The sequence below is a fragment of the Echinops telfairi genome, unplaced genomic scaffold (genome assembly GCF_000313985.2).
Source record: "Echinops telfairi isolate 266 unplaced genomic scaffold, ASM31398v2 ScPeMD7_1;HRSCAF=3_0, whole genome shotgun sequence".
NCBI classification, from domain to species: domain Eukaryota; kingdom Metazoa; phylum Chordata; class Mammalia; order Afrosoricida; family Tenrecidae; genus Echinops; species Echinops telfairi.
Window position 1 is genome coordinate 10,754,710 of NW_022103896.1, and position 23,180 is coordinate 10,777,889.

Genomic DNA, 23,180 nt, shown 5'->3' on the forward strand with positions numbered 1-23,180 from the left:
TTACAGGTTATGTTAGACTGATTATCTCCTCTTCAGTCCTGCTGGTATTATCTCACGTAGAAGACAAAACATGTACCATAATGTTATATCAAGTCATGTGTCAAGAATTCTACATAAGTCAACATTTTTAGGATCAACTCTGTTTGGTCTTTGAAAATCCTTGGGTAGGTGACCTGCCTGTCAACCTAGTCTTCTCAGCTTCGACCATCAGCACCTTTGATTTTTCCAAATTGGAATTTGAGACTGAAGAGGCAACTGCACACGGGCTCAGCAACCATCTTCTCTCCTGCTAAATGTTTGACGTGGTCACTTGTCACCTTTGCCTCCACCAACAGTCATTGTCATTTGTCTCTGGCCTATCTGTCCAATGGTCGTGATAATTTCAATCATCACCAACTGCGAAGTCAGTAGACCACATGGAACTATTGTCTTCCCATCAAGCAACTTACCACAGGAACCAACTAGAGGAAGAAGTGACTTAATGGCCATAACTACCCATCATGCTTTCATTTTGTCTGTTCGTTTTTCCATCACTCTTTGGTTTAGGCCTAGAGTAGCTTTTAGTCCCTACCAAATCCTTTATGTTTGTTTCTATACAAGTCTCCTTTATAATCTCCATGAAGACAATATGAAATAATATAGCCAAATAGGCCATGTAACATGTGAAGCAGGATATGCTTCCAAAATTATGAGTTATTATTAACTTGTTATTGGCTTCCGGCCAATCGTTCCTGGTAGGTGAGGGAGCACAGAGTGATGGCGGGGGCTTAGTCTAGCCTAATCACACCAGGAAGAGTTGGAATCAAGATTAATAATTTAGACATGGCAAGGACTGAGTGCTTATTATATGACTGATTTTGTAATAGGCCCAGGGGATGCAGAGAAAATTAATCGTGCTACATGTCCTCGAGGAACATCAAATTTAGAAAGGAGACAGAGCACACCTAATGAAAATACAGCCTGAAAAATGCTCCCCGTGGTAAGAAGGAGCACACCACATGAGACCAAGGGCAGAGAGATAGGCTTTGTGTGTTAGAGTGGCAGGGCATCCTAAGGCTTCACAGGGGCCATACTAGAATATGATATTCATGGAGGTGGAAGTTTCGTGTTTGGCTCACCACAGCATTTCCATCTGGTACCAGATTTATTCCTTGATACATTCTAGACACTCAAGAAATAATCACTAAATGAATATATGACCTGAAATAAGAAGGCAGGGATAACTATAGCCCACGGGGAGGGGAATCTATTAGGAAAAGGCATGTCTTCCTACAGGACCTAGGATATTTTTTCTAGCACTTGCTGGAGGGGGCACCTCCTTCGCTAAGCAATCACTCCCTTTAGCAATTTAGCTTGGCTGGGGAGATTTAGAATTTGATCCAATGGCCAGGCCAGCTCTCCTTGGACAAATCAGTTTCAAATAATTTATGTCATTATCTATCTTGAGTTTTAGGAAGATTTTTGTAATTGCATTCCAACAATGAATTTTAATAAAAGCAGGAAGGAGGTAGCCATGTTTCCACCATCACCAAGGATACCAGTGTGGCACTAGCAAAGTCCCCCAGTTCTTGTGCTTCCTATATGAACCTTGCTGACCAATAGTGCTTCTAAAACAGATGCCTGGGTGAACACTGAGTTTAATTTTGGCTTCTGACATTCAAAATAAAGTTTAAATAGGTAATTCATACATATTTGTTGAATACACAAAAATTGCTTATGTGTTGCCCTATTGTTTCAGCTTTTACTTATTTTTTGGAAAAGGGCTGGTAAATGATAGTATATTAATATTTGTTTTTGACATGTGGGTCAAGTAGCCGTGGTGTGTGGAGTAAACAACACAGGATTGGCAGTCTGCAGACTGGAGTTGATGTCTCAAATCTGCCTGGATGTGACTTTGAGCTGAACACTTCTGCTACCTGAACCCAGATTGCCCCAATGTATAAACAGGAGTACCTTCAGGCTCTGAGATCCAAATATTACACCATCCTCAGTTATGTGCAGAACTCTTGTCAAAGGCAATGAGCTTTTTCAATGCTTCAAGGAAATGGGCTTTCTTATTTGTATCTGTATCTGCCATGCTGATGGGATCAAAGCAGCCCAAAGAATTGCAACTCGTCTAAAGGCCTCATTCTCATTGATAGCAACGTTCAAAGATGACAAGTGACTTGCCAAGAGTCATGGAGCCGGTTTGGTGCAGGCCTACAACCCAGTCCAGGAGTCTGGATTCTCACTGTAACAATAATCAGTACCAGTGATGTCATGTTGGAGAGGGTCGAACTGAGGTGCCTGGAGGTCAGCTGGCCTGTCCAAATGATATATTGTTCTCGAAGCCTTTGAATGAATTGGCCGTGGGCCGTGGAGATCTTTTGGCCCAGCATCCCTGTGGTCATTTTAATGCTTATCATGATATCGGCTTGCTTTGCATTCTACCCTGATATCTAGAGGACTGGAAGTAACCAAAGCAAGAGACTTTCAGGTCCAGCTGGGACTCCAGCTGCAGTCAGTGCCCACACCACATCCAGTACTGACACTGGCAGCATATACCGTCGTGGGCCTTAGTTCTGGTCTCTGGGCGAATCTAAGGTTTGATCCAACAGAGCAAACCAAAGGTCTTTCTCCCTGGGGCTTACATAGAGTTGACTTGAGATGCTCTGCTTGGCTTACAGTTGACTTAGCTCGGTGTACCACTGGCTCTATCTGAGCGCAAGCTAGTTAGACTCAAAATGGCTCAGAGAACCCGTGGCCATCTTTGGATTTATACTGATGTACAATGGAGGACATTGGTAGCTCTTCTTTAATATTTTCACATCTAGTTAAATATGCAAATTGGTTCCAATCCATATAAAATCCTGACCACTGAACACAAGTGGATAGAGATGGCAGCAAGAGAGGGAGGCACATGACATAACGAGCTTTACAGTTGTCACTCATGGGATCTGTCCATACACATTTGCAGCCTCCCAGTAGGAGCAAGCCCACAGACCTGATCTTCAATGAAGTGCTGTGTCAACTTTAACTACATTCAACAAGTGACGGACACAGTCATCTACAACAGGAATATGGAGGAGGGAGAAATTAAATCTAACGGATAATGGCAATTTGGGAAGAGCTGTTTAGAAGAGGTGAATTAGACCAGCTTTTTGCAATGGTTAGGTGTATGAACTAGTGACTAAAAGGCTTAAATTCTTGCACTTTTTGTACATCTGAATAATATTAACCTTTGTTCATCTACATTTGGATAACAGTACCTTTGCTCCTTGAACCATTGAAAGTACCATGCACCACCAAAAGTACAAACAAATCTGTCTTGAAAGACGTACACCAGAGTGTTCCATAGAAGAGAGGATGTGAGAATTCGTTTCATGTACTTTGGATGTGTTGTCAGCAGACACAGTCCCTGGAGAAGGCCATCATGATGGGAAAGCAAAGGAGCCACACAAAAGGGGAAGGCCCTGGACAAGATGGGTTGACACAGTGGCTGCATGAATGGGCTCAGACGTGAGAGCAAGAGTAAGGATGGCACCGGACTGGGTGGTGCTTTGTTCTGTTGGACATAGTGCTGCTATGAGTTGGAACTGACTGGAGGGCACCCAACAACAACCACCTTTCCCACAAGAGTCACATGAAACAATAACTGTAACTCTTCAAACTGTCGAACAAATGGTGGGTGATCAGTAAGTATTAGTTATTATCCTCATCCTGCTGTAGTAACATCTGCCAGACAGCTGAATCCCTGATGGACCCAACTCATCTTAGGAATCCTTTCAAAGATCTATCCTGCTCCTCCCTTCTTGGGCATCTTCCAGCCTTCCTCCCATTGGTCCTCTTTTCTTTGGGGCAGAAGAGCATACCGGTTGGGAGTATGTGTTAGGGAGTCAGACAACCCTGGCAATACATCCTGGTCTTAGTAGAGATAATAAATCATCACTGCTAATCCGGAGGTCAGTAGTTTAAATACACCAGCCACTCCATAGGCGAAAGCTGAGGCTATTTGTTCCTGTAATGATTTACAGCCTCAGAAATCCTATATCGGGCTTCTATGCATTGGAATAGACTGAATGACAGTTGGTTTTTATTAGTGAAATTAACGGGGCCCGCTGGCAGGCACTTTGGGCTAGGTGTTGGACTGCTACCTGCATGGTGAGTTCGGTGCAGACCCACCAGCCACTCCACAGAAGAAAGATAAGGCTGTCTCCTCCCAGAAAGATGTTGTCGTTAGGTGCCATCAAGCCGGTTCTGATGCATAGTGACCCTGTGTCCCACAGAGCAAAACTCTTCCCGGACATTCACAATCCTCTCAATGGTTCCTCTAGCTGCCACTGTGTTGATGGATCTCTTAGAGGGACTCCCTCTTTTTCTCTGCCCCAGGGACCGGTCTCTCCTGACATCATGTCCAAAGTATTTAAGACAAGGGCTTGTCTCCTTGCCTCTAAGGAGCACTCTGGCCATACTTCTTCTAAGAAAGATCAGTTTGTCTTTTCAATCTTCCATGGTACATTCAATATTCTTCTCCAGCACTACCATTCAAATGCATCTCAGAAACCATGCACAGGGCTGCTCTCAGTCAGAATCAACTTGCCAGCAGTGGATTACTGATAGTAAGGATCCTTGGTGATGCAATTGGTTATGCATGGGACTGCTAACTCTGAGGTCAGTGGTTCAAATGCACCAGGAGAAAGATGATGTTTCCTGCTTCCATAACAATTTACAGGCTAGAAAGTCTTAAGGAGTTGTTCTGCTCTGCGTTATGGGTTCCTATGAGTTGAGGTTGATTGGATGTCAGTGGGCTTGGTTGGTATTACTGACATTGGCTCTAGCCTTGGGGCCTTTCTGCCCTTGGTGTGAACCATTGAGTGACCAAGGCAGAGGCAAGAGTAGAGCATCCTGCTTGAGAAAACTAGTTGCTGGGGAATCTGTTGGATTTTCATGGGGGAACTTCACTCCATAAGGTTTACATTGGCTGAGTTTTCAGACGTTGATCACCAGGACTTTCTTCTGAGGTACCTCTGAGAGGACCTTTTGGTTAGCAGCTAGGCACATCAACTCACCCCCCTCCAGCCCCTTCCATTCAGGATCCCAGTTATCAGTCCCCAGGATACCACTGACTCCCCGTGTGACCGTGGAGGGACAGGTCTCTCTTCTAGCCTCAGTTTCACCCACATTCAGCCCTCAATGTGTAAGTGTGAGGTTACTACTCCTACATCCTGATGATGAATCTATGTCTGTTTGCATTTTGTTTCATTTGAATGTAAACCCTCTGACGCCTTGGACATTTGGGTAAATAGTATCCCAGTTTTTTACAGCAAGCTCGGGGAAACAAAAGATACTTTTATGAATAGGAAAGCTGTTGAATTTTCTAGGAAAAGGCACTGATGCTCCAGTGATGGATTTTGGGTTCAGCTTCTCCTCCAAGAAGATTGGGCTCCCCGGATACTCAGACCCTCCAGTTTCTTGTGCCCTCGGCTCATAACTCTCAAAGAACTCTCCTGCTTTGTGGCCCTGTCGAGCCACTAATAAAGAGAGCTGGCCCTGCATTAGGGGAGAGGGGGGGGTGGCTTTCTTTGGTCGGAGAGCTCTAAACGGTGTGCCAGGATTATATAATTCACCCTCTCAGGGAATCCAAAAGAGAGATAAATTGTTTGGTTGTGAGAAATTAACCGCGGATTGATCCTATCTGTTTTAATTTAGCGCAGGACGGCTTAGACCTCTCCACGGAGCAGATGGGCTATTGATCTGACAGTAGGGTAATCAGAGCTTCAAAGCTGGGCAGGTGGAGGACTCAGAGCGCTTGGGGCTTTGCCAGAATGGCCTCCTTGGAAAGAAAGCCGCCCCTTAATTGGGAGTACCCCTTTGCCTGCTAATCGGTCTTACTCCGGGAGCGTGGTCCCCAGGCCCAGACTCGGCCCAGGCTTGGAGCTGTCTTGTAATGAGGATAGGCACATGGCAGGATGCAGGGTGTGCTGGCTGAGAGGTGTGACTTGGCAGTGGAAGGGAATGAACTGGGGGGGACGGAGGGAGGGGAAGTCGGAGGGGCGGTAGTGATCAGTGGGAGCTCGATGGGAGGATGGGGAAGGGCTGGAAAGGGGGCTGTGCGCAGTGAGCACCCTCTGCGGAGCTCAGAGGTCACATGGCCTCGCTTTGCCCACTTTCCTTTCTGCATGTTTTTTTCTTTTAAAAATGTCTCCATCTCGTTTCCTCCGAGCTGTTTCATTTCTGCCTTGTCTCTGAGCTCCCTTCTCTGCCCCTCCAATGACCCCTCACTGGCTTGCTGAGCCGGCAGAGCCTCTCAGGACCAGACTTCCCCGGGGTGAGTGCAGGTCACACTGTCCCATTATCCTGCAGCTATCCTCTCCAGTGAAATTTCTCCTCTGGCCCACAGAGAAGTAGACAAGACATGTGCTGCTTCTGGAAGCTCCCAGGGAGGTCAGGCTGAGTTCTTGGGATGCCACAGTGACTGCTCATGTCAGGGCGCCCTGACATGAAGCCGGCTGAAGACCCAGCCAAGGCCTGAGTATCAAAAGGCAAACGGAGACATCAGTGGCCAGGAAAGGGTGAATAATTCCAGAGAACCACAGTTGGAGCTGAGTTCTGCAGGCTCCCTGTGCGAGACCTCGGTCAAGGGCCTTCATTCTTCACTCTAACAGTCTCTTTCTCGGGGTGGGGTGGTAGCAAGCCCTGGAGAGCTGTGGGCCACTCTTTAGCTGGTTGTCCACGAGTGGGACTCTCTGCTTAAGGGAGAGTAGTGGAGTGCTGGCAGTGGATGACGGGTCTCTAGCCCTCCCCATGCTCCCGCTCCCTAAGGCAGAAGTAAGATGACTTAGAATTAAAGAAAAACGGAGCCACCTTTGCTAAAGAACATCACGCTGATGGTCTACACTGAGGCTGTGGTTGAATGCTAGGAACTTAGCTATGTCATCTTTCTCCTTAAATCCTCTCTGTCATCCTCTCCACTCTAAAGCTTCATTCCCCTCCTTTCCGAAAGTCCCAGTGAGCACTCTCATCCATTCAGAGTTTGATTTGGAAACCCGGAGAGAATCAAAAACCTAAAACCAAAATATATCTCCTGAAAGCTTTTAAAAAACTAAACAATAGTTTAGCTTCACTGGGGAAAAAATGTCTTCCTTGAGTTCTACCCTGTTCCTGCCCCCTCAACAGTTTTATTGGTGCATAACTCTCATAGCCTACAATTAGATTGTCCCATCACATTAAGAAGAGTTGAGAACAGTGTCTTCATTCTTGGACTCACCACTATTACCTCCCTGTTTCCCACCAACCTCCCCTGCCACCTCCCCGAGGGATCATTAATCCAGTGACTGTCTCTAGAGATTAGCCTTTCCTAAATTTCATATATAGAAAAACATTAATTAAAATAAAACACAAACAACAGTAACAAAATGAAATAGACAAAAACTTCAATAGAAAAGAGCAGAAAACATGAAAAACTGACAAATTTTAATGGATCATAAGGAAAATCAAAAGATAGGGTGCTAACGATGAAACATACAACTTTCCTCTAGTTCTTTAATGCTTCCTCTTCTTATCCCCGACTATTATGATCCCAATTCTACCTTACAAATCTGGCTAGACCAGAGGATCTACACTGGTACAGACAAGAACTGGAAACACAGGGAATCCAGGCCATATAAACCCCTCAGGACCAGTAATGAGAGTAGCGATACCAGGAAGGGAAGGGAAAGGTGGGGTAGAACTGATGACTATCCACTTTTTTTTTTTTAAACAACCACTTTCCAGTGCATTCCATAGAGCACTATGCTTCTTTAAAGACCATCTATATGGGATCAAACTGGCAACAGCATCTTGACAAATTAGATGGGAACCTTAGCAGTTAATGAATTTATGTTATGTTAATGAGGGAGGAGCAACTAAGAAAAAGAGGGCAACTGGTTCCACAATACAAAAAATATCAATAATGTTACTAAATGGCATATGTAGAAATGATTGGGTTTGGTCCATGCATGCCTGAAATATTCTCAATAACTACAACAAAATTAAATTACATAAAAAGCAATTTGATGAGGATGGCAATGCATGTCTTCAAGATACCATCAACATCCTCCTGAGCATTTCCTTGGTAGTAAGGAGTGGAAGTGAGATTCAGACCAGAGACCAGGTGAGGTGCTATGGAGTTGATTTTGACTCATGTTGACCCTATGTGTGTCAGTGTTGAACTGTGCTTCCTAGAATTTTCAATGACTGAAGTCGATTGTTAGGCCCTTCTTTTGAGATCCTTCTTGGTGGATTAGAACCTCTAATTTTTGATTAACAGTTGAGCATGTTAACCACTGTACCACCCACACCAAAACTCAGGCGTACTTTTCAGATGGCAGTTAGATGGAACTATGACTTTGCTTTGGAGTGTTAAAATGAAGCTTTAAATTTCAGTGCAAAAAAAAAACTTTCAGTGCAAGATAAATCATTTAATGTGTTGATAATATGTTAGGTGCTGTCCAGTCAGTTTTGACTCACTGCAACTCTATGTACAATAGAATGAAACATCTTGCCTGTTAAATAAGTGGTTCTCAACCTTCCTCATGCTGCGACCCTTTAATAAAGTTCCTCATGTTGTGGTGACCCCAACCATAAAATTATTTTCGTTGCTACTTCATAACTGTAATTTTGCTACAGTTATGAATGGTCATGTCAATATCTGATAGGCAGGATATATTTTCATTGTTACAAATTGAACATAATTCAGCATAGTGATTAAGCACAAAATATGTAACTATATACTGTGAAATATTTATTTCTAAATACAAATCAGTGAAATGTTGCCTTGAGGCATGGGGTAGCATGAATAACAGTCTTCACGCCGGGTATTTGTATGTGGGTGTATCTACATGTGGATACAGATGAAGAGTGGTGTCTCAGTTCCTAAGACCATCAGAAAGATGTCTTTTCTGATGGTCTTAGGTGACCCATGTGAAAGGGTCGTTCGATGCCCAAAAGGGTTGCAACCCACAGGTTGAGAACTGCTGTGTTAAATGATCAAGTAATTAAGGAGCTCTTCGACTTGATGTTACCAGGCTAGTTAGTCCATGGCAAAACATCGATGAGGGTCACTAAGCCACAGGCCTATGTGTAAGGATTTCATGGATGACTATATCATATAGGGACTGCTTTGTTCAGGAAATCACATATAGTGAACCCAACAAATCTGGTTGAAGTCTGCCCCACCACTGATTGCCTCACTGTGGCCTTGGGCATTGTATGACCTTAGAGAGGTTGCCTAACCTTCCCTGTCTTGGATGTACAAGGAGTAAAACAATGGTACTTAGCTCCTATGATTACGGAGATGAATGGGTTCATGGGTTGAAATCCTGCAATCATTTGTCTAACTCATAGTAAACACTCTAAGCTGTTTTTTATTGACAGTGAAGCTCAGTTTTGGGACCCCAAAATTAGGAGGTTAATTATTAAGCCTTCTGCTGGTATTGCTCTTATTGGAGTCTGTGGCGTGGGTTTTGACCACTAGGGGCCCCTCGTACAACAGAATGAAACCTTGTCCAAAGTTCCATGTCATCTTCTTGAGCGTGGGTACTTTGAGTGTATCATTGTGTGGTATCTTTCAACCTAGGGAGCTCCTCTTCCAATGGAATATTTGGATAGTGTCTTGTTATGACCCAGGGAGTTTTCATTGGCTGATTTTGACCATAGAAGACTAGGCTTTTCTTTTTACTACATCTTAGTCTGGACACTTCCAGCATCATAACAAAATCCAAGTGTTCTAGAGGAGAAAGGAGATCCCAACTTCAAATACAATTGGCAGAGATCCATGTATAACATCTTATAAATATGAATTTAAACAGAACAAAGACAAGACAAATACAAATCATCTAGATGAGGGAGACCATTAGCATGAGGCCATAAAAGTGTCCAAGGATTCACCGAAACTTGGTCTCTTAAACAGGATACAGAGACCAAAGGAAAATCATTGCCATCTAATCTATTTCGACTCACAGTGACTCTATAGGACAGAACTTCCCCTGTGGTTGACTGAGACTCCAAATCTCTCTCTCTTTAAAAACATTTTATTAGGGACTCTTTCAGATATTATTACAACCCATAGTTCCATTAGATCAAGCATAGTTGTATAATTGCTACCATTATCATTTTCAATGCATTTTCTTTCTTCTTAAACTCCTTGATAACAGCTCCCCTTTATCCCCTCCCTCACCCACCCTTACTATATTATATTTTATTATTATTGTTGTTATATTTGCCATAATTTGCACAATCCAATGTATCCATTCACCTATACTTCTGATCTTCATTTTGCTCGAACAGGGTAATAGAGTCATTATTGCCATCAATTCCTTCTTCCCCGCCCCCACCTGCCCCCTTCTTCTCATATCCTCAGGGAATCATTACTGCCTTTGTATATGAGGGGTTTATCTATCTTGGATTTCGTGCATTGAAAAATCTTGATTTTACTCATGTACATACGCAGGTCTAGCAAGGTTAGTGCGGTAAAACTAAGGCCATAATAGTGGGAGGAGGAAACTTTAAAGAATTAGAGGATAGTTATGTGTTTCATCTGTGTTCTGGATGCACCCTGGATGTATTGTCCCTTCTGTATGGCCCTTCTGTGAGGGACTCTCCAATTATCTTACAGGCGGGTTTTGGGTCTCCACTTTGCTTATGTTCCTTCATGCCAGTTTGATTGCTTGATTTTGAACTGCTGAAACCTATTCCTGTCGACACCTCATGATCACACAGGCTGGTGGGTTTCTTCCATGTAGGCCCTGCAAATGGCTGCCTGTTTATCTTCAAGCCTTTAAGACCACTGATGCTATATCTTTTAATAACCAGGCACCATCAGCTTTCTTCACTACATTTGCTTATGCACCCATTTTATCTTCAACAATTGTGTCGGGAGGGTGAGTACCATACAGTGCCACATTATTAGGACAAACCATTCTTGTACTGAGGTAGGATTTAAGTAGAGACCCAAAGTCCATCTGCTTCCTTGTTGTGTTTACATATATATACATACATAGATAATATGCCTATCTTTACATATTTATATTTTTACATATATTCATATCTTTATGTGTACACACACACATATATAATTTTCACTTCCTTGTTGTTTCCTCTATTTCTTTTGTCCTTTCCTCCTGCCCCCTATCATGTTCACCCATTGTTTGCCTCTCAGTAATTTCTCTTGGGTACCTCTCAATTGATCAAACACTACTAGGGACACTGCACCCTCTTTGCCATCCGTTTTAGATCCCTTGCTATTCTCTTGTCTCTGATGGCTCACTGCTCCCCTCCCCCTATCTCCTCCTCTCATATGCCCTCCTGGAACTCTCAGTCCCATTGCTGTCTCTGTTGCTGTCTCTTTGAGATTGATTGCCCTGTCTATCTTGTATAGGTAGACATCAAGAAAAAACAAAACAAATAAAAATCTATAAATAGTTCCAGGTCTAATCGATGACCTTTGTGCATATCCCTCACCTAGTTCAGATGAGGTGCCAAGCACTGCCACCCCCAAGTCAGAAGTCTACTTTTGGGATTCCTCAGGGACTTCGTGACTTTGTTCCTTTGCTGATATGTTTACTACCCTCTTGGTTTGCCCCCAGGTGGGGAGGTCAGACTGGCCACAGTCTCCGCACTGTATCTTCAGTGCTGACCTCTATAGTGCTGTGAGACTGCAGCTCCTAATGGACGTAGAAAGCCTCATTTCTCTTCCTCGCACAGTTGGTGGTTTAGAACTGCTGACCCTGAGGTTAGCAGCCCAACATAACCACGGCACCACCAGGGCTCCTCAGAGAACAAAGGAAATCATCACCAAATTATAGGACTACAGAAGCAGGAAAGGGACCAGGATGGGGACACTTAGCTATTGCAGATAGAAAAGTTTATACAAATTGATTCAGTGCGCCCCAACTAAGGCAGTCAGGGGATGCATGATTCATGATGATGCAACCCTAGTACTCTAATTTCCACTAAGGGCACACCCAGGCAAGTCTCTAGGGGCTAGGCTGCCCCTCCCTGAGGAGGGTAGAAATCTACTGTCAATCACACTCAGCCTGAGGACAAAGCTTTTCATGTTGCTGGTCAATGGTCAGAAAGAATTCAATAGAGGATAAATCTATGTGAAGAATAAAAAGTGGATTGTGGACTCTGTAAATCATAGGCTTCAAAACCCAGTGCTCCAAGTGTAAGCTCTAACACACAAGCTCCCACAGTACAGTAACCTGCTAGAGACAGTGGAAGTTATGCAGGTAAGGTTGTTTAAGTATAATGACATAATACAGTTTGCTGTGAAGAGTAATAAATGAAACAAATGGAAGCTAATTTACCCTATGTATTTTTTTTAAGTTCATACTCTTCCATTTAGATGAAGTCTTCCTTTTTATTAATCTAATCATGATTCAATTATTAGAAGAAAAATAAATCCCCAATAGACCCCAATCTCTTTCAACATTTATTACTGGTGATTGGCAATGAAAGATTTCAGAAAGGATTTTGATTAAAAATATTATGCAAAATCAATACAATTATAAAAAGATGACAAATCGGACAAATAACTCATTATTTATTAGTAGAACTGAAGGGTATTGGATGGCCCATTTAGAATACTTAGAGAAACAACTGCAGGAATAATTCAATCCAATTGAATCCAATTCAGTTGAAATCTTCATTGAGTACCTACTGAGTATGGAGTGCAATGCTAATCTAGGAGGGGTTCGCATTTGGATTTTTCTGCTGCCAAAGACAGAGACCATATCATTTACTTGCATAGTAGCCTTTCACAGGAGAATGTGAAATGGCCTAATTTCTCTGTGGTTTCAGAGAAAAAAGGGTATTGCATTAAGTGAGTGGGAATCGTGTGTAGATTTTTAACACCAAGGCGAAGTTAGCAGTAATATTGAGTCTTTCATGTAATTAGAAATTCTTCCTACAACACCATTCATCCATGCATCTGAGTCACCTCCAGTTCCTGAGGGCCGAATGTCACAGGTGCTGAAGGAGAAAAGGTCAGCGGGACATCATCATCATTGTTGTCCCTGAGGGCCTCATGACCTGGAGTGAGATTCTTAAGTGGAAAATGGTTACACTCTGTGTAATGGCTGTTTCTGAGAATGTGCAGAGCAGTGGGCTAATTTAACAAGAAGGAAGTAGGAAGGACTTCTTGGGAAATGGATCCCGAGGATGAGCTGGGTAAAGATTCGTCTGAGGGAAAAGAGCACAGAATATTGATGAGCCACCGGGTTCATTTAATCTCAGATTGAAAATTGAAGGTTACCAAAAACAGCCTGGCTATTGTGACCAAGTCACTTCTATCAAATGGATTCCAACACATAAGGATGCTCTATAGCAGTGGTTCTCAACCTGTGGGTTGCGACCCCTTTGGGCGTTGAATGACCCTTTCACAGGGGTCGCCCAATTCTTAACAGTAGCAAAATTACAGTTATGAAGTTGCAACAAAAATAATTTTATGGTTGGGGGTCACCACAACATGAGGAACTGTATGAAAGGGTTGCGGCAATAGGAAGGCTGAGAACCACTGCTCTATAGGATGAAGTAGACCTACTCTATAGGGTTTCAGAGACTAAATCTTTATGGAGACAGCCTGATTTTCTTCCATGGAGCAGCTGGTGGATTAAACTACCAATTTTACAGGTAGTAGCTCAATGCTGGGTCCACAACACCGCCAGAACCTTCCAGAGGTGATCTGTTTCTGAAAAATCGACCACGGAAAAACCTATCGAATTCAAAGCTGGCCTAACACTTTTGGGACCGCCATGAGTTGGAATGGACACCATGGCAACTGGTTTTCTTATTGATTTATATTAATTATGGAAATTGTGGTTGTTAGGTGTCACAGAGTTAATTTTTGAGCCACAGAGAGCCCGTGGGACAGAGTAGAACTGCTCTGGCCGGTTCTCTATGCTGGACTTTGTATGGAAGCAGCCTGCCACAGCTCTATTTTGAATGCTGATGCCCGGGTCCAAGCACATCATAATATTTAAACCTTGTGTCACTAGGGCTTCTAACTGAGACTCCAAAGGTAGTTGTATTGTCCCCTGTAGAGCTCAAATGATATGTATTAAGACATCTGCCTGAAAATATCTTTTCCTCAGTGCAGAGATGTCTACCATTAGCGCTACCTATGCCATTTGATCTAATTCAACAGAATATCCATTGATTGTCTATTAAGTATAGAGCATGGTGTTAATACAGGAAAGGTTAACCTTTGAATACTGGAGATGGGTGGTTGCAGTTTCTATACAACTTCCCTGGAGGAAAACTGTAATGATCTTCTTCTGAAACACCAACTATCAGCAGCAATCTGTAGGCACTAGAGAAAAGATTCTTTTCCCCATATGTTCCTTTTGTTGAAATTTTCTTCCACTATAGATTCCATTTTAAGCAATGGTTTCCTGAGCATGCATATATGCCTATCATTTTGAAGACACTTTATCTAAATATCACAAAAGTCTGCATACGAAATAATTTTATTTCCATAGTGTGTGAGAGTCCCCAAATTTGAGATGCTTGCCTTCTATCAGAATGATCATCCTAGGCTCCATGTTAACGTTTGCTCATTTACTTTCCAGATGTTAACCCATTAGACACACTTGGGTACATAACAAAGTAAACTCCCCCTCTTTCCCTCCTCTGTGGTTAACGTAAGACGTGAAAAGAAAGAAAATTCCTAAGGGAGGGTCTTGGCCCAAGGCCCATATTAGAATTCTCTCAACAACCCTTAGGAAATCTTTTAAGATAATTACCTTCGGACTAGCCTGCCAACCCTTCCCCCTCTTATTGTTGTAAAGTGGCATTGAGTCTTCTCAGACTCAGAGCAACCCTGTGTAAAACAGAAGGAAACACAGTTGGTATGATGCCATCTTAACAACCTTTGCTGTTTGAGCCCCTTTTTGCAGTCACTGTGCCAGTCCAGCATGATCTCCAGGGAGTACCCCTCTCAATGACATAGCCACAGTATGTGAGACAGTCTCTCTCTCCTGCTTCTAAGGAATGCTCTGGCTGTACTTCTTCCAAGACAGATTTGTTTATTTTTCTGACAGCTTATCACAACTTCAGTATTTTCTGCCAACACCATAATTCATTTATTTAAACTAACCAATTTGAACAGGCCAAATTCATCTTTCCAACCCAGCTCTGTAAAACTGCTTTGAATTTTCCACCTCTGGCCTCCCTGCTCTTGCATATTCCAATCTGAGCATCGTGTCTTTAGTGCTTGAGTTTGCCTCGTGGATATGCCTTGGCTACCCCACCATCTCAGAACGTTTGGTTTCACTCGGTGAGATCAGATGTACCCTGCTTTGAACTCTTGAACCTTCAATCAATCTTTCTTCTTTCATTTGACAACAGGAAAGAGGAGAGGCTCACAGCTGGATTAAATTGTCCAGATTTAGGTAGCATATGATGGAAAAAGAACTCAGTTGAATTCAGTCTTCATTATACTACCAGCCTTTCTTCAGTCTTGGTGAGGAAACAAGAAATAAGCTCACCAATTATCTAGAGCTACACGTACCAATGAAGAATGCCAGGAGTTGAACCTAGGATTTTCTTGATGGAAAATTTCAGCTACACGAGGGACTCAGAAGAGCCATGGATGGAAACTAATGAGCGAACCAGGTGCATGTAAATGCCTATTCACACGTTTGAGTGGCAGAGGCAACAGTGAATTGTAGAGCTCATGAGTTCCCCAAAGGGGCAGGTGGCACTCAGGTCCCGCCAAGTGTCACCACCCGGACAAGCAAACTCTGTGTTGTCAGATCTCCAACATTCCAGAGAGACCAGCATTCTGTTTTCTTTCATTTAAAATGCAAAATCTCCCCAGTTCCTAAGCCCCGGTCCCAGGACATAAGAACAACCTGCAGGCCACATAGAATACATCAGCTGGCTGAGTGGTCCCAGGAATCACCCACTTTTGATTTTGATCTCTACCCTGACTCCTCCCCATGTATTAATGCTTCTAACACATTCACATTGTAGCACCTCCGAGTGTCTCAGTCCACCATGAGAACATTTGTGAAGCTAAATGCGATCTTCTCTGGCTTTCATGACGACCCTGTGCGGTGCTTAGGAAGATGCTGATTATACCCTTATTGTCCTCGAAGAAACTGGCTGAAGGGAATTAGAGGACTTGTCCATGCAGCTGTCATATGATGGGAAAAAAGGACTTGTACCCTTCATTATACTGTACAATGTTTTTCAACGGTAGGTGAGGAAATAAGGAATAAGCTAACGAGGGGTCTCAAGGTTTGAGGGAAAAGGCCAATGACTTTCCATAGGCCGATGTTTAAGGAAATTGTTATTGCTGCTGCAGTGAGGAGCTGTCTCATTGAGTCAGGAGGGAGCTCTGGTGACTCTGTTGGACACACATTGGCCCACGAACTGCAAGGTCGCCAGTTAAAAGATGACAGTCACTGCCGGGGCAAGAGATGAGGCTCACATACACAAACCTAGAGAGCAAGTCTACTCTGTCCAAAGGATGGCTCTAAGTTGGACTCTAAATTGGCAATGTTGTTGTTGTTGTTTTGTAATTAATTTGAACTCATCATAACCTGTTTGGCACAACAGAGCTAACCACAGACCCGTCCAGCATCCTCCTCACCCTCGCCACCTTGCTCCAATCCCTTGTGCTGGCTTGTGTGCCCATCCCTCAAACGCAGGGTCCCTCATGCCCTCGCTTGCCTTTTCCTTCACTAGATAGGATTCCCTCCACCTGTGATTGACCACATCAAAAAGCAAGCACGTTGGTCAATATGATGTTGCAGTTCAGCAGGTTTTCATGGGTTAATATTTGAGAGTAGATCTATATAAGTCATTCTTCCTAGTCTGTCTTCATCTGGAAGTTCTGCTGAAGCCTGATCACCAAGGTGACCCTACAGGTATGGGACATACTGATGGTACAGCCTCCAGCATGGTAGCGACACAGACACACAAGCGGCCACAGTAGGATGGACTCCCAGATGAATAATGACCAAAGAAAGTAGAAACAGAGATGTACAAAGGAATGCTTAGGATCTAGAATGTAGCCAGCAGGGCTTGTGTGGTCTATGGCCCACACACTGGCCACAAGCTCATTCCAGGCAGGGCCAGTGGAATTCCTCTGCTCACTATAACATTGGAGTTGAAAGAAACCCTAAGAATACCTGTGATTTGTTCGTCGAATACACAATCACCAAGGGCCTCGTAGGTGGCTCTCCTTCTCCTTCCTTTACCTCTGCCTCCTCTTGCCACATCTGTAAGCCAAGACTTAGAACACGCTGAACTGTGTGATTGTTTATGAGAATATATAATCCAGTTCTTTGTTCCGGTGACTCTCATCGAAGTGCTGTTTCTTGGGAGGGAGTCAGGAATTAGGGCTTGAAAACAATCTGCTCTTGTGTGAAATGAGCTTGTGGCCCCTCCAACAGCTTTTTACCGACTCTTTCAAGCCAAAATGAAATAGATGGCTATCTCAAAATCTGAATAATAGGCGGTGGACAAACAGCTCAGCTCTATGCTCGCTTTTCTGCCTTCTCCATAATACAAGGCAATATGTGGCATCATATGATATGATATGATAAAAGAGAATGTAACAAAATACCCGTTGGTTGAAGGGATTCTGGGCTCTATAGAAATGAGGGGCTTAGGCAACAAAGTTATATTTGGTGCCTTCTCTTTGTCAGCTACTGTAGCCAGCCTTGGGGATGCCCAGGGGCACAAAACTCTTCTCTGCTTTCAAGTGGAACTAGACCATGAAACTTAGGAGAGATGGCCAACTTATAAAGCAGGTACTTCAACACAATCGTATAGGTGTTGAGGGGATACCTGGGCCCCATGGGACTACGGGGAGACCTGATGGAATTTTGCATGTCAAGAAAAGACCCATGGGAGAGGTACCTCTGGGTCTTTCTTGAGATGGCTCAGGGTAGCCAAATGCAACCTGTGAACTGCTCAACAGCAATACTGGACAGGGCCACCTCGTGGAGCCCCGGCAGGTTTCTGGGCCAGGTGAAGGAAAGGCTCTGAAAGCCAAGATGAGGCAGACAGAGGCAGGAGAAAGAACCCGGACACCCCTGATGAGCAGGGATCTGGGTACCAGGGTGAGGGGTTAGGGGTACTCAGGCAACACAGCAAATGAACAGAGACTGGAGGGTCAAGTCCTGGTTTGCCAAGGATAGAGTCAGGGACTAGATACAAAAACAAGGAGACGTCTGGGAGGACAGAACCAAAAGCAGCCGTATGAAAAGCAGAGCGCTGACTCAGCATCAGCATCTTCCGGCCTTGAATCAGTGGAGCAGGATCCCCTCTTATATCCTGAAGGATGGGATAGGAAACTGACAGTTTGGCTTAATTCACCCGAGGCTGTCAGGAAGCTCTGGCTGGATTAGGCTAGGTATGGGCAGGGCTTAGGCATTTCCTAACATCAGGCTCTCTCTCTCTCTCTTCTCCTTTTAAATCTTGGGGTAGACAGTGCATACAAAGGTATACCACTTCTGTGATTTCTGCATGTGGAATTCTGCAACACGGTTTGCAACCTTCAAATTATGCTAGCGGTCTTCTTGTCCTTTTCTACATTATACCACCATGCTTATCTTCATGCTCAGCCCCGCACTCCCGTTGCTCATCTAACCTTTTGAATGGCTGTAGCCCATCTGATCTCATAGCTCGTTAAAGGTGCACAATGCTCAAAACTGACATACTGCTTGATGATTGATTCTAGACTGTGTGAACCATTTCAAATGACACCAAATGATCCCATCCATAAAATGCACACTCCACCCCAAATCCCTGCCACAAGACATGGACTACATGAACTCCACCATTTTCCTTGCTGAAATGTCCAGAAACAAGCAATATCATGATGAACGTTGGCCTCCTCTGGTGATAGTGTTTCTCCCGTTATGACATATGCTGAGAGTATAGAGCCAACAAACATTGCTTCCTCCTGACTCATTGTAGAGGAAAGGTACAAAAACACACAGAAATGTATTTTAAATAGGAAAGATATTATTTTTCAGAGTAGCGGATGGTTTAGACAGTACACAATGAAGAGTACATCTATTCACAGAAACACTATTTCCCCAATTTTATTCTGGATTGCGTCCAATATGTTAATGATTGGAAATCATGCAGGTAGGACATCATTCTTAAAAGAACACCAAGTATCTATAAAATCCCTCTTGGTGGGGAAATGGTAGAATCCATAGCCTGAATGGGTGTTTTATCCATTCATTCATTCATTCATTTATTTATTTATTTTTAATGAGGAAAAGGAAGCTTAGAGAGTTTGTAGAAACAGCATCATGACAAAATTCCGAGGTGCTGCAGTTTCTTGAACTGAATTAGAATCTTAGGGCCATAATTCACCGATTGCAGGATTCTGGGTAACTCACTCTTCACTTAGGCATAGCTTTTTTTCATAAGCCGTGTGAAGTTTCTCGTATATCCCACTCTGATAGAGGAAATCACAAGTCCTACAATCGTGCAGGTCTAAACATTGGGAGGTTTCCCTAGAGCTTCTTGATTCTTCCATGGCATTCGTCATGTCCTGTTGCTTCCAACCCCCAAGTTAATCAAACCTGTCCTCTTCCCCATCTGTTACTGTCATCTCTCGTTCAGCTTCTCATCTTCGTTTTTCTTCCTACCTCACTTCAGAACTGAAGAGTATCTAGGGCGAATGGGAGAAATGATGACGTAAAAGATCTGAGCAGAAAATGCCAAAGGGCCGTTTCAGAAGAAATGCACAAAGACCGGGAGTTAGGAAGCCAAAGAGGGAGAACAGGTTCAGCATATCGTAAGCTGAAAGAGCTGAAGAAACAATTCAAGCTTTATCTTTAATATGGAAGGATTCCATGGACAAATATTGAATGGTGCAGGAAGCATCAAAAGAAGATGGAAGGAATGAATACACAGTATTCAAAAGAACTGGTCGATGCCCAACCATTTTAAGAACTAATGGTATTGGAAGAGTTCCAAGCTGCACTGATGGCATTAGTGGACAATAAGGCCCAGGAAAGGACGGGATACTATTCTGATGTAGCACTCACTCACACTCACTCTATGCCAAGACATTTTGAAGAAAGCTACCTCGTTAACCAACTTGTGGAGATCTATATTTGTCTCGATTCCAAGGAATGTGCCAACAGAATGCAAATTTATTGAAAATGTCAGTAAAATCACGTGTAATTAAAATGTTCCTGAGGATGATTTCACAGCAAGGAGCCCCGGGGGCATAGTTGTCACGTGGTGGTCTGCTAACTGCAAGTTCAGCAGTTCTAAACCACCAGGCTTTCTACTCCAATAAAGAACTATAGACTCAGAAACCCACACGGGCAGCTCTACCCTGTCTTATGTGGTTTCCACGGGTGAGAATTGGCCAGAGGGCAGTGAGTTAGGTTTGATTTGAGTATCCTTCGGTACGGATTGCAACTCATTGTAAAGAAAATAAACATCTTCGTGACTGGACCAATATATGGAATTGTGATAAACAGATAAAAGATTGAAATTGTCAGAGATCTCATTTGCATGGATCTGTATCAATGTTTATGGAAGCAGCAATCCAGATATCAAATGATGGACTACACTGGGCAAATCTGCCCCATCTTTGTTGAAGAGCAAAGATCCAGGTTTAGGACGAAGGTGCGCCTGACCAAAGCTACGGCGTTTTCAGTCACTTCCTATGCACATGAAAGCTAGACAACAAATAAGGAAGGCCAAAGAAAACTTTCTGCATTTGAATTTTGGTGTGTGCAAAGAATATTGGAAGTATTATGGACTGCCCGAAGAACAAACAAGTTTGTCTTAAAGCTTTGGAGCCAGAATGCTCCTTAGAACCAAGGATGACAACAGTTTGCCTTACAGTCTTCGGACACACCATCAGAACAAATGAGACTCTGGGAAAGGACATCAAGTTTGACCTAGAGGTTCAGTGACAAAGAGGTAGCTCCTCAAAGAGCAGGATTAGCACAGTGGCTGCAGCAGTGGTCCCAAACGTAACAGAAATTGAGGATGATGCAGGATCAGGCAGTGTTTCATTCTGTTAAGGTCTGAATACTGAGTCTGAACCCGATGGACTGCACCCACCAAGAACAACTCCAACACCATGTTTCTACTTTTAGCCAGGGCGACCTTTTAAAACCACCTACCTAATCCTATTCTCCCCCATTTGGAAGCTGTTCGTGACTTCCTAAGGCCCCCAGGAAACAGCCTCCAGCTCTTCAGGTGGTTAACCAGGTCTTAAGCCACCTGTCCATCCTTATCTCCTTTCAGTTCCCCTCTTTTCTAGGCACCGATCATTATAGATTTTTTGAGGGTCTTAATGAGCAACCCCCATGACACAGCAGGTTACGTGTTTGGCTCCTATCCATATTAGTGGCCTTCCACACCAACTGATTGCCCCATAGTAACACTGTGTGGTTGTCTGCTTCTGCAAAGATTTATAATCTCAGAAACCCTAAGGAACCTACTCTGTCCTATAGGGTCACTATGACAAGGCATTGACTGGACACCAATGAGGATTTTGCTTAGTTTAATAGACCACCTCGTCTTTCCTATCTCAGATGCTTCAAACCTGCTTTTCCTGACACTGGAAGTGTTCCTTCTCTACTCCAGCCCCACTTTTTGTCTGGCTAACTCTTCACCCCAGATTTCTTGAAGTTCTGTCATTAGGAAAGACGCTTATGATGCTCTTCCTGGCTCAGCTGCTTCTCTTATGTGCCCCCACAGAATCCCGAATAGCACCCTGATTTTCATTACTCTTGTTCAGTGTGTCTTTCCAACTGGATTGCAATGTTTGGGCTCCGTGCCCACACCCAAGTGCTTGCCACACAGTCACTGCTCAGTAAATATCCACTGAATGAATGAATGCAATCTCCTGAGGAGGTATTATGGAATTAATTAGATAAAACCGTAGTATAAATTCTAGAACAGTAAGCGTTTGATAAAAAGTAGCCCCTTTTGTCTTCAGTGACAAATGGGGGCATAAGCAAATGTGGTGAAGAAAGCTGATGGTGCCCGGCTATCAAAAAGTATAGCGTCTGGGGTCTTAAAGGCTTGAAGGTAATCAAGCGGCCATCGAGCTCAGAAGCAACAAAGCCCACATGGAAGAAGCACACCAGCCTGTGTGACCACGAGGTGTCGAAGGGATCAGGTGTAAGGCATCATCAGAACAAAAAATCTTACCATAGTGAATGATCAGGGGAGTGCGGAGTGGAGATCCAAAGCCCATTAGTAGGCCACTGGAGATCCCCTTGCAGAGGGGTCTCGGGGAGGAGATGAGCCAGTCAGGGTGCGATGTAACAATGATGAGAAATACAACTTTCCTCTAGTTCCTAAATGTTTCCTCCCCGCTCCCACTACCATGACTCGAATTCTATCTTGCAAGACTGGCTAGACCAGAGGATGTACACTGGTACAGATAGGAACTGAAAATACAGGGAATCCAGGATGGATGAGCCCTATAGGACCAGTGGTGTGAGTGGCAAAACAGGGAGGGTAAAGGGAGAATGGGTAGGAAAGAGGGAACCGATTACATGGAACTGGGTGTGACCTCCTCCCTGGGGGACAGACAACCGAAAAGTGGATGAAGGGAGACGTCGGACAGGGCAAGATATGACAAAATACCCATTTATAAACTATCAAGGGCTCATGAGGGAGGGGGGAGCGGGGAGGGAGGGGAAAAATGAGGACCTAATGTCGGGGGTTTAAATGGAGAGAAAATGTTTTGAGAAACGATGTACAAATGCGCTTTACACAATTGATGTGTGTATGGATTGGGATAATTGTTGTATGAGCCCCTAATGAAATGTTAAAAAAGAAAAAAAAAGAAGAAAAAAAAAAGTAGCCCCTACACAACATACTCTGATCCCAAAGTTTGTAAATACAGTGCTGGGACTGGAAACTCGACCTTTCTGATTCCACATGCCCCAGCCTTACCGCCACCATGTTTGTGGTTTCCAACTAGGGGTGGATATTGTCTTAGTTTTACCAACTGAACAGTGCAATCTTCCTGGAGAAGCCCTTCCACTAATTACACTTGCTGGTTGAGGAAGGCAAATGATCTACTTTTAAATAAAATCCAATAAATTACTTGATCCAGGTCAAGTTGACCAGGAGGAATTGCAACATTAGCCCAAACTGTAGAAGACACAAATGAGAGCTATTAACTGAAAGAGGAGTCGGGTGTAAAG